The sequence below is a fragment of the Notechis scutatus genome, chromosome Z, assembly GCF_049901735.1.
Source record: "Notechis scutatus isolate UNSWTSFEM ecotype Mainland chromosome Z, rNotScu1.2, whole genome shotgun sequence".
Taxonomy (NCBI): domain Eukaryota; kingdom Metazoa; phylum Chordata; class Lepidosauria; order Squamata; family Elapidae; genus Notechis; species Notechis scutatus.
This window is the reverse complement of record NC_142025.1, coordinates 134,993,839-135,010,568: the sequence shown is the minus strand read 5'-3', so window position 1 is coordinate 135,010,568 and position 16,730 is coordinate 134,993,839. Positions and strand designations below refer to the sequence as shown.

At 38.3% G+C, this 16,730-nt stretch overlaps 1 protein-coding gene across 1 annotated transcript in view; it reads left to right on the top strand.

Moving 5' to 3' along the window:
- The first annotated feature begins 268 nt into the window (after positions 1-268).
- The window catches only part of SHISA7 (shisa family member 7), a 44,649-nt gene continuing 28,187 nt past the window's right edge, over positions 269-16,730 (top strand). The window contains exon 1 of the mRNA XM_087948064.1: positions 269-694. The gene's annotated coding sequence lies outside the window, so the exon portion shown is untranslated. The remainder of the gene's footprint in view (positions 695-16,730) is intronic.

Below are 16,730 nucleotides of genomic sequence, written 5' to 3'. Positions count from 1 at the left end.
CGAAAAACCAGTATTTTCAAGGGTTAGGATTATTTCGAGAAAAGTCCAAGCAGCCAGGTATGTTAACTAAAACTCCAGGGTTTCCTGGATCTCCTGCAGCAAACTTTTCTTTTTTCTATACTTTCACAGAGTAGAGACAAGGGGGAGAGCTGAAACGTGGATATATTGGGTCTTCTTTGACTGACAGCTATCCCTGCCCAATCCTAGGCTTTTACATCTTTCTTTCTTTGCCCCATCTTCTGCTGGATGTTCACCGGTTTTGTTAATGAATGCTCTTCCCACTCACCCTTCTCCACTCCTTCGGGACTTGAAAGCAGTTCAGAGGAAGACACGCAGGTTTGAGTGAGGGGCTGCAGTTCCCGTCGAGTGCATTTCCTTCACCAATCAAAACACCTCGCTTGCCTGCCATCCATCCAATGGAATTCCTCGGGCATCTTCTTTAATTCATCCCTTGCATTTCCTTTTCAGAGTGAAATTTCGTTTTTTTAATAGAAAGCACCGGCTTTGGAAGTGGGGTATTTTCCCCCTCCTCATTAAAGTAAAATGCTTCCTTCTTGAAGGTGGAGAGGAACATCTAACATTTCTGGTGCTTCCCCTTGAAATCAAACAGCACTCAGGGGCTGCAGAGGAAAAAAAACCCTACACCACAGGGGAAGTATTTTGAATGGGATTCTTTTTTAACAGATCAAGCAAGGTAAGGTTTTGATTGCTACTCCATACTACTGGGCAACAATATCTTTGATAACCCGGGTTAGGTGTTCTGGGTGTGTCAAAACAGTGTAAGAGAAGGAGACTCCAGAAAGTTAGGTGTAGAAGTATTGGTGGGATGGTGTTACATATCAAGAGTGCCTTCAGATTTGATGATGTATGCTTGCATGTGTCAAAGTTACAAGCAGGTGTCCCCCCCAGAATTTGGGCACACTTATGTGTCTTTGGCACAAAATGCTATCGTTTTGCCTTTGATTTTACTGTCTTCCTGATTAGCAATGTATTTACACAATCAGAACAATGCGCTGTCTCAGTCCTTTTTAAAAAAGAGACTTTGGGAAGAGGAAGGGGGATTATTCAGTCTGTGCTAAAAAGGAGCTGACTATTGCTTTCCGGTACCTATTCTAATGCAGCTACACCCCAGTTTGGTGTATAAGGCAAATTCAGTTGTGGGGGAATTTGAATCAGAGCCGTGACAATGCTGTTGGGATGGTGTAATAGGATGGGATTCCTGATCTAATGTGTATGATGGGACAGTTGTCATTCTGGGGATATTAGCTTTGCATAAGATTATGTCAATATGTGGGGATTTGAGAGGGGGCTGGCTGTGAAATTAATATTTTTCTATCCACTTGTTCATATTTAATTCTCAGTCGAGCGTGATTGTGTATGTTTGTTCTCCTTTTTTATGCCGTTGATCTAGGTAGGTCAATTATTAGATATGCAAATGTGTGAGAGAGGCTTTTTTTTTTTTTTTTGCTGCTTGGGGCTTTTGTAATGTATCCGTATGCCTATGTAAGAGTGTGTGTTGTATTGCTGCAGTTCTGGGCATGTGCCAGTTCCTTTGTGTGGGTATGCATATCAAATCATAAACTGTGCATTACACTTCCTGCTGCTTTGTATCCGCAGCAGCTTGTGTGTGTGACAGGTTGTGAATGTGTTACTTTGTATACTTGTGTGCCTTTCTAATATATTTGAGAGTGTGAGGCAGTTTCAAAAGATTGATACCTGTCCTTTTCACACATGAGAATTTCTGATTATTGTACAAATCTTCCTTACGCAGAGTCACACTCACTGTTTCTCGCATATATGCTGAATGATGATATAAGATGATCTTATATTTCACAGACTGGCAAAGCCAGCACAAATTAAACCATAGAACTACCTTTTATTCCTATCTCCTCACTCCCCCCACTTTGCAACTATCCAGCAGAAAATGGGTGCTAGAAATGAATTTGAAACATACACATGAAAGCAACCATTCATGGCTATTGCTTAATAAGCTTTCATCTACTGAAGCCTGTTTCCTGAGTCTCCATTTGAAAAGGGTTGAGTATGCATATGCATAGACTCTGAATGTATTCTCACGTGTGAATGTACATGTGTGTATGTGTACATCTAGTTATGTTTGTGCTTCAGGCACTAAGATTCCTAGATAATTGCTGTGGGACTATGGGATGGATTGCACAGGTGGGCGTTTGGGCATGTGTAAGAGTACAATGCACGTGGCAGAAATTTGTGCCGATCTGGGTGTTCAAAATGTTCGTGAGTGCATAACGATATACCTGAAGGAAAAATGGGTATCCTCATGATTCTGCATGCTGAGGTAGATTCGTGCTGAGGTAAAAGCAGATTGGTTGTGTGTATGTGAACAAAGCAGCTAAGTAAACCCAGGACCCAGAAGCAGTGACAGATAGCAAAGATAGGCCATCCTTGTTCACAAAATTGTCCCAAGAGGTGGAGGTGTGTTGTGAGGAAAAGTTGTCAGGTGTACCCCAGGTAATTGTGGGCAAAGGGTATAAGAAGATGAAGGGAATATGGAAAGTGAAGCCAAAATAAGATGTACAAGAAAGTAAGACAGTGTGGTAAAACAATAATATGGAACAGGTTTTGAAGAAAATACTATATTAGCTTCCAATAGCTACAAAAGAAGATTTGGGGATGAGATGGTGTCCTGAAGGAAGCAGCCCATCAAACAAATAGTTTTCCTGTGCTTTCTCAAAGGATGTATATTCAACCCCCCCAACCCCGCTTTTTAAAGGGTGATGCAGAAACCTCTTGTCTTTTGAAGTTCCCGTAATGGGTTTATGGAGGGAGAGATTGCTGGAATTGCGAAGAAAGGATGGTAAGAAGGGGGAGGAGAGAATGGACTCTGCAGTTTCCATGGCAATGTTGCCATGGAAACAGCAAGGCTGCCTGGATCAGCCTCTCAGATGAATGAGGACCACTTATAGGGGAAAAGAACAGGAGAAAATGGGGTGGTAAAGGAAAAAAATGAGTTACCCAGCTTTTTGGAAATGGCTACAGGGAATTTTGCAGTGAGTTTCTGAAGTTTTGGTCTAATTTCTGAGGTTCCATTGGTTGGCAGTGGGCTTGTGCATGTACTGATGGAATCAAACTTTTAACACATGACATTTTGGGATATTAGCTGCCTTGCCACTGGAAAAATATGGGTGAAAATAAAAATCTTAATGGCAGAATGTCCATCTAGGCATCAGACCCTAGTTGGTCATATGCATAGCGACCATTGGTCCTTCGTTATAAAGGACAGTTCTTTAATTATTTATTTTCTTGGTTTTGCTTTTGAATTTTCCTCTGTAAAGCAAAGTTATAAACATAAACAACTATTTTTTTATCCTTATGAACCTCTCTCAGATTTGCCCCTTTTTCAAGTTTGTCTTTTATTTTTTCCAAGAAAATACGATCATTGTAGACATATGCCCAATGTGATCTACAGCATTAGAACAGTTTGCAGGTCAATATTTCCAAGATTATCAAATAAGAAATATTCCTGTCTTTGTTCTTCTGGTCAGTTTACTTAAAATCATACAATGCAACAGCCTTTTATAAGATGAAGATTTCTCAAAGTAGGTTTGAACTAAAATTCCCAGAATTCCAATGTGTGTTCAGTGGGGATTCTGGGCCTCATTGCTACTCCAGCACATCTCTAAGGTATCAAAATTCCCTTAGCATTTACTTTGGAGTAGGCTTATGAATAATCTTCTATACAGTTGTACTGATTCAGCTTACAATAGAGCTGTATGAGTAACTGTACCATACATTCTTTTTAGCAAGAGTGGCGGAAGCAAAGATGTCTGAAATTGCTTGTTCTGATAATAAATTACTTCTCTTTTGTAGCCCTAGCAGAAATAAATAGCTTGAGGTGTTTAATGTGCCAATATAGAGTACATCTGATCCATGGGGCAACGAATCTCAGTTGATTTGTAGCTTAACTAAAGTTTGGTTGATGAATAAGTGATAACTATTGATATTAATCAAGGCTATTATTTCAGAATGCACTTTCATGTTTTTTTTAAAGCTCTGTTGTTTAAAGCTCTGTTGTTTATGGTGGGTTTTTCTTTCTTTGTTTTAACAAAATCAAATGAAAAAACATTTTAAAAATAATCTTTTTTTTTTAGAAATAATCAAGTTTGTCTTTTAATTTGCATCCCTTCAATATTTAAAAATAAAAATATATCAAAATATTAGTATAAGAGTATAAATACAGTGAAAAATGCTATTAAATATTAGCAGATTATAGAATAATTCAATATTTTATGTTTATATTTCATGTATTATGGAGACAACATGATTGAGAATATATAGGTAGCAGGAGTTAATAAGAAAGTATAAATTCAAAATCTAGATAGTAACCTGCTAGCCTGCTGCATTCCAGAAATTTTTTTTCTTGTGCTATAAGCATTTAATTGAAAGAGTACAGTTCTCTTTTATACCTCCATGATTTTTTCTAGTATATTATTTGAAACAGCCATCAAAATAAAATTTGCATGTGTGTCTTGAATTAAATTCAGCGCTATTCGCTTACATGTTCCTATGTACCCCAAAATCAGCTAGAGTCACATACAGTACACATACAGTACATAATATGGTTTATTTGGTTTTGTGTCAACATGTTGTGTGAACTCAAGCACTGCGGGTTTTTTAACTATTATATCTTATTCCAAAACCATAGGCAAATCGTGACTTAATCAGATGTAAGCTCACCCATTAACATTCATTTAAAGACTTGGGCCATGTCATGAGCAGATGGATTCGGACTGTATTGACTGGAATAGGACTGTGGTGAGGGACATAATAAACGGATGGTACATCCTAATTATTTAATATGAAATCTTTATTCTCTTAGTCACTATGGTGCTACAAATCCAAATTTTCACCCCAAACATTTTAAGATATTTATTTTAAAATATATAGAAACAGCAAAGATTCCAATCTGCATACAAGTTCGGGAATGTAGAAATGGTGGTAGTTACTGTTAATTAATTAGCCTGAAACACCATAGTGTGTTATTATGAATTGACGTATCTGGTGGGAATCAGTTATTCTAAGGCAGAGAGAACTGTTCTGTAAACGTGAAATAAATGTCCCCAACTTTCACAAAGAAGAGAATAATTGATTTGAAAGGAAGGGAAGGAAAGACCTACTATTTAAACCCCATGATTGCATTATATATAGGCCTAATAGCTCTGTTCTGCAGTAGGCATTTATATGATTTCTTTCTCAGTGGAGCAATTTATCTAACTGCATTGAATTTGCGAAGCTTCTACTATTATCAAATGCAATTTTTGGGCAGTCGATATTTATTGCCTGGTGTGAAGTCTGACAGCTTCTCATTGTGCCTGTGAATTCTCCATTTTTCACATTGCACCTGGCTAATATGACTTGGAAATTGGAAGTGAGAATGAAATGCACTTTCCATGTAATAGCCACAAAAGTCTACTAGGCACACTTTAACTAGATGATGATAATTTCAGATTTGTAATGTACCCGTAATGCCTGAGCATAAGCCACCAATTCAATAGTGTTTTACAGGTCTAGTTAAACCATCCTTTCTCTTGTTAATACATCCCAGAAAGCCCTTATATATATATAAAAAGGAAAGGGACGTTCTCTCTTTGCCTTTTAAGTTCTCATTTGAATAACTCTGACTTTCAACCAGATGGAGAGGAAAAGATAGGCACCTGCTCTATCAAAGAAAAAGCACACAGTGAACTGCACAAAGGCAGACACATATTTCCACACACACACACACACACACACACACACACCACACCACACCACACCACACAACACATGGCTATGTAGGAAAGGAAGTAAGGGAGGAAGTCAAATAAAGATCACATCATACATTGGAATGGACAGAACGCTGATATATAAGACTAAATAAAAATTCATGCAATTAGAAACTCTGGGACATATTGACTTTTTAAAAATCAAAAGTATTTGCAGAAAAATACAGGATGATGCAATGCTATCTTACTTGATATATGTAAAAAGTAAATGTGAAGTAAAAACTAAAGGCATAGATACCATTCACAGAATTGCAGCAAATGCTCATTTTTTCCCTCTCAAATGTCTACCAGAGTATACTGATAGTAAAGAATATTTATAGCTCAGAACTGTGTTGAACTGCGTTGCAGGTCCTTGGTGCTCTCTGAGTTTGGTGGTTTTCTTGCAGACATTTCATTACCAAACTAGATAATATAATCAAAACTCCCACTTCTATCATTGCCACATTTGGGTGTCAAAGGCTTCAGAAAGCACACAAATGGGACAATGGATGACGTTACCCAGATTGGTAATGAAATGTCTGCAAGAAAACCAGCAAGCTCAGAGAGCACCAAAGACTCCACAGTCCACCAGAGTTTTAGGCCATTATAAACATAATCTCAGCTCTATGGTTTAGAAATCAGTACTGCTGTACTCACACTGCAGAGACAAAATGCCAGCAAAAAGGGGGGGGGGCAGAGGAATTAGTTAGTTTTAAATCCTCATAATTGAAAGGAGAAATAATCCAAATTCTGTAAAAAAAGAATTATTCTGAAGAAATTGGACCAAAACTGATGCAAATTATCTGTATGAAGAACCTATGAATTATATCCAAAAGTGGTTCAAAGTTTTGGGTGCCCTTATTTATAAAGCTCTTAATGAGTGAGAAACTGATGTGGGATGAAATAAATAATTTAAAAAATACCCAAGAGAAATCTAATTCTGAATGATATCACTACCCTTGTGTCTCAAAAATGAAGTACTACAAGTGCTTCATCTTCAATGTTACAAATGCCTCTTCATACAGTGTCACAAATGTGAGAATGAGATTCATTGTGAGTAAATTTAAATAACGGAATTCAGGTTTACAAGATGCATTTTGAAGGATAAGAGCAGTCACATTTTTATTTATACAATGCCTAGCAATCTTAATCTGACTTTAGTCACCAAAAAATTTACTAAGCACCAATGTACATGCCGGTACATTAGATCTAAGGGCCAACTGAGGAAAGGTATTTCTTTATTTTGCCTGGTGGAATCTTATTAAGAAAAGAATAATAGAAAATAGCAGTAGAACTTTGCTGCAGTAGATCTATGCCTCATATGTTAACATCTCCAAGTAGGACTGAGATCTCCTAAGTGAAAAGTTGCAAATCCACAACTAGCGTAGATATTGTGTAGTAGACTAACCAAGAATCTGACTTACTATAAGATAAATTCTTATGTTCATATATACTTGATGTTACTGTGTGTGGTTGATTTAAAAGTCACTGGGATGAAATTACGATTTTTGGAAGTATGATATTCTTATTATCTCTACTAGACATAAGAATACAAAATTGCAAAAGTTTTGATTTTTTTTCCTCCCTTATGCAAGTTATATCAGGGTTAAACTATAATCCCGTTAGATGTACTGGTAGGACTTACTGCTCAGTAAACATATAACAGTATATGATCAATGGATCAATTCCATACACAGGTAATCCTCAACTGAACAACAGTTCATTTAGTGACCGTTCAAAGTTACAACGGCGCTGAAAATGTGATTTATGACCATTTAAAGACCTATTTTAGGGGTTATAGCAGAAAACATCCCAACACTGCTGCTATTAATCGAAAACATCCCAACACTGCTGCTATTAATCAAAATCAGAAAGTCATCACACTCCATTGTCTCTGTCCACCCTCAATTCAGTCCCCCAAAGCCATGTTTTCTACAGCTTCCTGAGAGTGTGAGAGCATGGTTCTTTTATTTTCTGGGAAGCCATTCCATAAGAGAAAACTTTCCATAAGATACTGTCCTTCAAATTCCCTCTCCTCACACCTCCCAAGGAATAGAAATTACCAGCAACTCTGCAGGCATGTCTTGAGTAAAGAAATTCTGTTTGAAGTAAGCTGCAAAAAACCAAGTCTATATGTGAAGGTCCCATTGAACTCATTTATTTCTAATGATGCCTATGCACAAGAATCTTCTTAACCAATGGCTATCTTGCAGCTAGGTAAGGGTCAACAGAATTTAAGGGAGATTGGTTTGCTTGTGGATACATAGGGATTCTAGGCTGATTCCTCTTTTAACTCCACCCACAATTTCTGTCACTCCTTCTCCTACATAAGCTAACTCAAAGGTAGCCAAGCCCCAGTAGATCTTTAAAGGTTAACGCTGGTTTCTTGGACTGTACTCAGAATGCAAATGCCGCAAACCAAAGTGTTCCTAGGCAAGCTTCTTAAGACTGCATCTGGGATTGTTTGGCACATTCAGTACTGATGATTTCAGAATTATATCCCAGCATTTATTACTGGCTGGTTGTGCTGTCCCAGCCAGTCTATGGGAATTGGATAGTTACTTAGGAATTATGAGCTGTTCCCTTAAGAGAATGCATCATGGTAAATGTAGTTAAAGGTATCCTGGGAAATGTAGTTCATGTCACGTGGCCACATCTTTAATCCCGATTGGTCACTAATTTAACCCTCCATGGGTAGGGGGAGTTTTCCTCACTCTTGCCTGAACACAGCCTCGTGGTAGCAGCTCTAACCCCTACCTCTACGACTATGGGATAGAAAGATTAATATCATGCAGCAGCTTCAATCATCATGGGGTTGAGGCTCTATCATCTTTTTACTGTTCTGTATCCTGTACAGATGCAGATAGATAAACTCCACAAAACATCCATAAAAAAGTACATTTATTGGTTCATCAGGTATCCTCATAACTCACATTTGTGACAAAGTTCTTCTTTAATGACCAATCCTTTGCATATCTGCCTTGTAGTAAAAGATGGCTATCTCCTAACCCATCTCGTAGCGATAGAAAGCAGCTGCCATGAGTTAGGGAATGAGAAGTGAGGAAAACTCCCCCAACCCATCGAGGGTCAAATTAGTGACCAATCAGGATTACAGATGTGGCCACGTGACATGAACTACATTTCCCAGGATACCTTTAACTACATTTACCATGATGCATTCCCTTAAGGGGACAGCTCATAATTCCTAAGTAACTATCCAATTCCCATAGACTGGCTGGGACCGCACATTGGTGCTGAACACTCCTGAAAAATCCTGAATCATGTCTCTGACAGACATTGGTTTCTGAAAGCAGGAGATGGTGCTATGTCCATTCCTATCACCTCTCTTATGCTTGTGCGTGCGTGCGTGCGTGTGCGCGCACACACACTCACACACACACACACACACACACACACACACACACAGGCATTGCTTGCCAGGGGCCCTTCACAAGCCTGTTTCCTTGATAAAGGCAGTAAGGCCACACGAGCTAGCTACACTGCTGGGGAAACACGTGGGCAGCTATATCAAGGAAGCTCAGGGGGCTCAATAATGCTAGAGATGTTCATTGTAAAATGCAAGCTTGTGATGTCATAGAATGGAATGTGAGATGATCACTCCTGGGTCTTTTGTGCCAGTGGGATGGGGGCAGGTCAATCAACCTTGTATGTGTTGTATTTTTGTTTTCCAGTTTAATCCAGGATTTTCTGCAGTGAAACTCTGAGAAGACTGCTGCAAGATTTTTGTTCCCTCCATAAAAACCTGACCTTTTCTGTAATGCCTTTGGCATAATCCTTTAGTTTTCAGCAGCTGCATCTAGAAGACAGTGTACAATGCTGGGTGCCTCATCTTGCAAAATGTATTGCAAAATTAGAAGAGGGGCAAATGAGGACAACTCTAGTCAAAAGGGGGAGGGGCATGTTTCTGTTGAGGAAAGGATGAAATATACAGGATTTTCTGGCGGAAGCACATATGTGCATCTTCAATACAATTTTACAAATTATTCCTGTGCGTTGCCAGTGTGACAAACCATAAGGTTCTTTTTCTCTCTTTGTTCTGTTGCTGTGGTGGAAAATATATTCTGAAGAACTGGTTCTCTCATTACGCTGAGCTAGAGTGGATGTAAAACATTTAAGATGAACATATTACAACTTTGTATATATGTAAATTTCCTTTGGCAAGATCCACATGTAAGCTACAGACTCTTAAGAGGTGGGAGCACCCAAACTAAATTTGATTGAAATTCCCTTACATCTCAGTCTGATTAAAATTAAATACCATCAATAATAACCACGGCTTGGAACTGTAATTAATAAATTCCCCCTTCTGTCACATTAAAATTCACAATTGTTTAACTTTAGGAGATACTTGGGAGCTTCATCTATTTTTTATGGCCATGCATTGGTTTGATCCCCCGGGAATGTCCGTGTGCTAGAGATATTCTGTGTGCTAGAGATATTCGTTGTAGAATGGAAGATTGTGAAGTCATAAAATGAAATGTGAGCTCATCACTCCTGAGTCTTTTATGCCAGTGGGACAGGGATAGGGATAGGAATAGGTCGAACCTTGTAAGCCCTGTATTAGCACTAACCAATAGCCAGAAATAAGTGACCCAGGGGAGAATAAAAGGACCACTACTTGCATGTGCTCCATGTAAGCTGCTGATGGAAAAAAAGCCCTCTTCTTTATAAGCAAACTTGAAAATACTGTTGACTGCCACAATCATGAAGGGAAAAAAGAGCCAGTTTGGTATAGTGGTTAAGGTACTGGATTAGAAAACAGGAGACTGTGAGTTCTAGTCTTGCTTTAGGTATGAAAGGCAACTGGGTGACTTTGGGCCAGTCACCAGGAGTTCTAGAATCATAGGGTTGGAAGGGACCTTGCCCAACTCTCCCCACCTCAAGGCAGGACCTTATACCATCCCAGTCACATGGTTTTCCAGTCTAATCTTGAAAACTTCCAGTGATGGTGCACCCATAAACCCAGGGGGCAAGCTATTCCACTGATCAATTGCTCTTATTGTCAGAAGTTTTTTTTTATTTCTAGCCTGGATCTGTCTTTGACAAGCTTCCACCCATTATTTCTTGTCCTGCCCTCCAGTGCCTTAGAGAATAAGTCAACCCCCTCTTCCTTGTGACAGCCCCTCAAGTATTCGAAGACATCTATTATGTTCTCTCTTAATCCTTCTTGTCAATAGGGTAGATGTACCTAACTCCCTCGCCCGTTCATCATAGGATTTAGCCTCCAGACACTTTGTCATCTTTGTTGTTTGCTCAACTCCCACCTTAGGCATGAAAGCCAGCTGGGTGCCTTTAAACTACTAGTCACTCCCTCTCAGCCCAACTCACCTTACAAGGTTATTGTTATGGGGAACCTAGGAAGGGGAAAGAAGGAGTATTAGATATGTTCACCACCTTGAGTTATTCGTAAAAATAATAACGACGGAATACAAATAAATAAATAGGATTTTGCAGCTTCCATCTTTTAAGGAAAGTCGATTACTGTACTTATGAGCACCCCCACAAATGCTAAAGGAGCCAGGCCAAAAAAAAAAAACACCCCACTTTGCCTTGAAAACTTCCTTTGTAACACAAATGTTTTCCCTTTTGAAAATTAATATTTGTTTTAACTTATTTGATTTTTTTTTAGGTCACCAATCTCAAACATATGATTCTGGGTCCCTAACAGAGGATTAATAAAAAAAGATAAGAAATCATTAAAAAAAACCAAGTATTTTGAAATGATACTTTTCAGCGTGCAGCTTGATGGAGCCAAACAAAAATTGGTATCTACACATCTGGGGAGCTCAGAATTTTTAAGCAAATCTTCTGATAACCTACTTTTTGAAGAGGCAATCATTTGAGGCAAGTAACTTAGTTTGGTTGGTAGGCTGGCCATTAAAAAGAGAGTTCCCATTTTCCTTAGCCATCACAAAAACCTAAAATCAATCAGTTACAGAATAATCTCCAAACATCTGGAACACTACTTGAATGCCACTGATATTGACCAAATCACCACCAGTCAATTGCAAAGGGCAGTTTTACTTGGAACAGCTTACATCCAGCAATCATATCTCTTAACATCATCAAACAACATCTGCTTATCCCAAGTTCTTGAAAAGAGCTTGATATGTGGATAGAAATGTCAGATCCAGTCTAAACAACTTAAACATTCTTAACTGTTGTTGAAGAGTAACTAATTTAACAAAAGAACTTGAGCAGCCTTTCCTTCGAAGAAAAGGAGTGGCATTAGGAAGCTTTTGCATTTTGGGAGTGGGGTGAAGGGGCAAGTTAAGGATCAGCATTATAGCAATGTGAGTATTAATATTAGAGACAGTGTTCAATGGAAATTGGATACACATAGATGTCAGGATTTCTATATGTTTTTATGATAGTGTATCTTAGAGGGAACCAAGCTGGGGAAAACCAGATTGTGACAATGCTAGTTATTAGATATTAGCATTCCACTAGATATTTAATTGCTGAAACCAATAAAATAGTACATTGTCATTTACAAAGCTAGCAGCATTAGCCTATATTGGCTGTGTTAATTTTACACAATGCATATATATGAGGTATGGAGGTACAGATACACATTTGGATGCACACATACTTTCCAACATTTTCAAGATTGGCACCCGTTCAGCAGTGTGCTTATTTGTGCGTGGGTACAATTGAGATTGGATGTGTGTGTTAAATTTAACATCAGAGATGGATTATTCATGCCAATCGTGCAACTGTTTACTAACAAGATGTTCAAAAGCAATAAAATAGTTTTGAAGTTAATAAAGGGATTGCTGTGGCACTCTGTGGTTTGGGGCTTGCTTTAATACTGTACCAAATATGAGTTGCTGAAGGCCACAGGGGAAGTGAGCAATTGCTATTGAATCCTGCCTACTCTATGGGCTTCTGGGAGGTGGTTGACTATTGTCTTCTGTAAGAAATCAATAGAAAAGAGTAGCTAATGTTCTTTCTTCCTTTATGGCTTTGTTATTTACTGATAGATAAACTAGAGGTTATAATTTTCTACACGTATCAGATCTCAGCTGCAAACATTTGGATGACTTTTAAGTGGTCTCAAAGTGGTCGAGAAAATTACTTCTTATGGCCATTTAGTGGTCATCCAGATTTTTGCCATCAAATGTGGGAACCCTAACCTTTTCCATATTCCACCTGTTATTGATACGCTTTGCCAGAAAGAAGTAAAATAATCTTTGTTTTTATGGCGTCCAAGTGTGGAAGTCCATGACCTCAGAAGACTATTAACTTTTCCTTTGGTATTATGATGTCCACAAAACCATTTTGTATTTTGGCAGCTTATATTATAACCAATCTTCTGATCTTTGATATTAACCCCAGCTCTTTCCCTTTAACTGATTTTAATCTGTGACTTCTGTAATTTAATTTAATTTCATCTCATCTTGCTTTTCTGTTCAACCAAGTATTCCAGAGGCCTAATTAAGCTAAGATTCAAAATATAGAATAAAAAAGGAAGAGGGGAAACAATTAAAATTAATAATAATAATTCATGAATCTTGGATGGTCTCCTAAAAGTTGCCATGTGTAATATATTTGTACAATGTACCTTATATAATAAACCCCAGAAGGTTTTTTTAGTTTTTTTCAATAGCCTAAAACCAATAATTTATAAAAAAAAAATCAGTAGTTTAGTTTTTAAAAAAGGAAAAGCATTAGAACAAACATTCAAAATCTGCTCCCAAAAGAGGTGCTATCCAGAGGTGGTATTCAGCAGGTTCTGACCAGTTCTGGAGAACCGGTAGTAGAAATTTTGAGTAGTTTGGAGAACCAGCAAGTACTACCTCTGACTGGAGATTTTACAGTATCCTTCTCTTGCCACGCCCACCAAGCCATGCCCACCGAACTGGTAGTAAAAAAATTTGAATCCCACCACTGATGCTATCTGACAGATTTTAGAAGAACCATCCTCAGTTCTCCCCAATATAAAGAAAATTCCTCTTTTCAAAAGGAATTTACATCTTAAATGTTAATAAGCCCTTGGTTAAAACAATCTTTGTTATTGTTTCTAAAACTACTCAATTTTAATAAAGTGTGCTGATTAATGAGAAGTATCTTCCTAGCTGATCATTTTAAAAGAATTGTAGCTCCAGAATACAATTTAATTTAATTTACTTTAATTAAAATAACAAATAGTTTTAATTATTTTCTCCAGATTAAACTGGATGCACGTCCTGTTAAAATCATAGGTACAACGGGAAGCTGTCATATCAAGTTTGACTATTAATGCACCAAGTTCAGTATTGTCTGTAAATTATCTGATGCAATGGATGTATGGATGTGAAAATAATGTCTCAATTATCAAGATAGCTGTGTTTGTTGTGAGAATTGCAAATTATGCACCAATGGTTAAAAAAAAATGCAGGAACTAATCCAAGCAATTGCTAGGAATTAAGCTGCCTGACTAAAAGGCATACCCCCCAAACACCCCCCAAAAAGCATTTTTCTGGTATCTTTACTGAAATGGATAGAAATGGAAATGGATAGAGAAATATTAATATGTGCCTATGTTGGTAGGACAGTCATGGTTAGTGTTATTCTATGGCAAGTAATGCATGTCAGAAGATTAAAAACCAACAACAACTGCGTGTATGAGTGTGTTTCTGTCCATAGGGTATATACAATGACAGTTGACTATATAAAAGTAAGTTGAATGCACAGGGAATGGGATAATTAAGAAACACGTGTGGCATAACAAGAAGCAATAGTGTCAAGAATGAATAGCGCTAAATGAATGTGAACTGAATACCAGAGTGAATGACCATTATGAAAAAAAGTACTTTCGAGTTTTTCATATACTGCAGAGAGTATGAATGGAAGATCAAGTTGCAAAGCAAACACATGAATGGGTTGAGAGCAATGAGAAGACAAAGAAAGAAGTGGCAGGGATGAGTTAATGAGACCTTCAGAAGGAACAAGGAGTTTAGAGAACAAAAGGCAATGTAAAGTATGAGGTAGATGAACATAGTGGAAATAAGGATTGCTTTTCAAGCATAGAAAAGTACCTGCGTGTGTGTTTGTGTGTGCATGTACTTGTATGCGTGGGTGTGTTTAATTCTTCTACACTGCCCAGAGTTACCTGGGTAAGATGGGCAACTATTTAAGATGTACAACTAAAAAAGTTAATAAAATGAAAAATTAAGTGCTGTTGGTGTAAACTTCTTTCCTCCTTCCCTCCCTCCCTCCCTTTTTACACTGAAAAGGAACAATGTTATGCTATTTATGTGACACTAGAAATTGCCCTTGTTCTATCATTTTTTTCACCCCTGTCAGGAGATACAGGGGTCATTTATATATAAAACTGGATGGACATTATGGGAACTGAGGCTCTACCAAGTCCTAATAAGGGAGCTCTGGATACTCTACCATATAAATGTATCTACTCATCCATTCCTGATATCACTCCTGATAACTTGAACTCCAGGAAGATATTCATGAAGAGTGTCCAAGCACTCAGGTAGCAACTGTACCTCTAAAAGTACAGTTCATTTGAAAGGATCGTGTTGCAGTAAAATACAGCAATTAAAAATGCAATCAGGAATTTATATGGATGTATCCATACATTTTTGGCTTTTGATTTCAGTGAAGAACAAAAGAAAAAATATGGACGCAATGTTACATTAATATAAGCTAAGGCAATGTCTCTCAACTTTGACCATTTTAAAGAAGTATGGACTTCAACTCCCAGAATTCCTGCTGGCTGGGGAATTCTGGGAGTTGAAGTCTACACTTCTTAAAATGGCTAAAGTTGATAAGCACTGTGTGTGGGCTGAGGTGAGGGGAAAATGAGAATGGGGTAGGCTCCAATAGATCTGCTGCCCTAGTTGTCTCAAAGACCTAAATGGGCTCTACTTAAAAGCCAAGAAAATGTTTGTGTGGGAGATATAAGAGAAACTCTGGGGAAAACTGGAAATGTAGTTCTTTGGCTAGAGGGGGAAAATGAGATGCTGGTAAGATTTCAATTCTGATCCTAATCCCCAGCACATTGCTAAGATTCCACTTTGCTGCCTCATGCAGTGTTTCATTATTTGTGGCAGCCTTTCTCCTCAGTTAAAAGCCAGGAAACCGTTTATGCTTTCAGCTAAAGATATATTTGATAACCATAATGACCAATGACAAGCTGGTTTCCAATTGCAGCTCAAAAAAAAAAAAAAATCACCTTAGCCATAATTGGGCATGTAAAATGTCAGACTATGTCAGGCCATGTAATATTAGTTCAGTATTCCTGTGGCACCTACAATATTGTGCACCCATTTCTTTACTCATTCAAAAGGCCAGCACATTTGTGGTTCCATGAATAAATAGATGTGTTTCATTTCTGCACTTAACTCTCCTTTTTCTCTCTCTCTGGTGGAGCTTATAGTATGGAGCAAATTGCTGATGGCATTCAAGCGAACTCTTTGCTCAATAAAAGTGTGTGTGTGTGTGTGTGTGTGTGTGTGTGTGCGCGCGCGCACACACACACAAAAGGAGTCTTTTTTTACCAGACAATATAAAGAGATGCTGAGATTCTAAAATGAATGCAGAGAAGAGCAATGAAGATGATAAGGGGACTGGAGCAGTGGTGGAATTCAAAGGTTTTTTACTACCGGTTCTGTGGGCATGACTTGGTGGGCATGGCAGGGGAAGGATATTGTAAAATCTCCATTCCCACCCAACTCCATTGGAAGGTTACTGCAAAATCCCATTCCCTCCCCGCCCCACTAACCTGATTTCCAGCTCCATTCTCCTGTGCAGGGCAACAAAAGAGGAGCCAGCCGATCAGCCGGGACTCAATGGGAGGCAGAGAATAGATGGGGGCAGGGCCAATCAGAGCTGGTATTTGCTGGTTCTCCAAAGTACTCAAAATTTCCACTGCCGGTTCACCAGAACTGGTCAGAACCTGCTGAATACCACCTCTGGACTGGAGGCTAA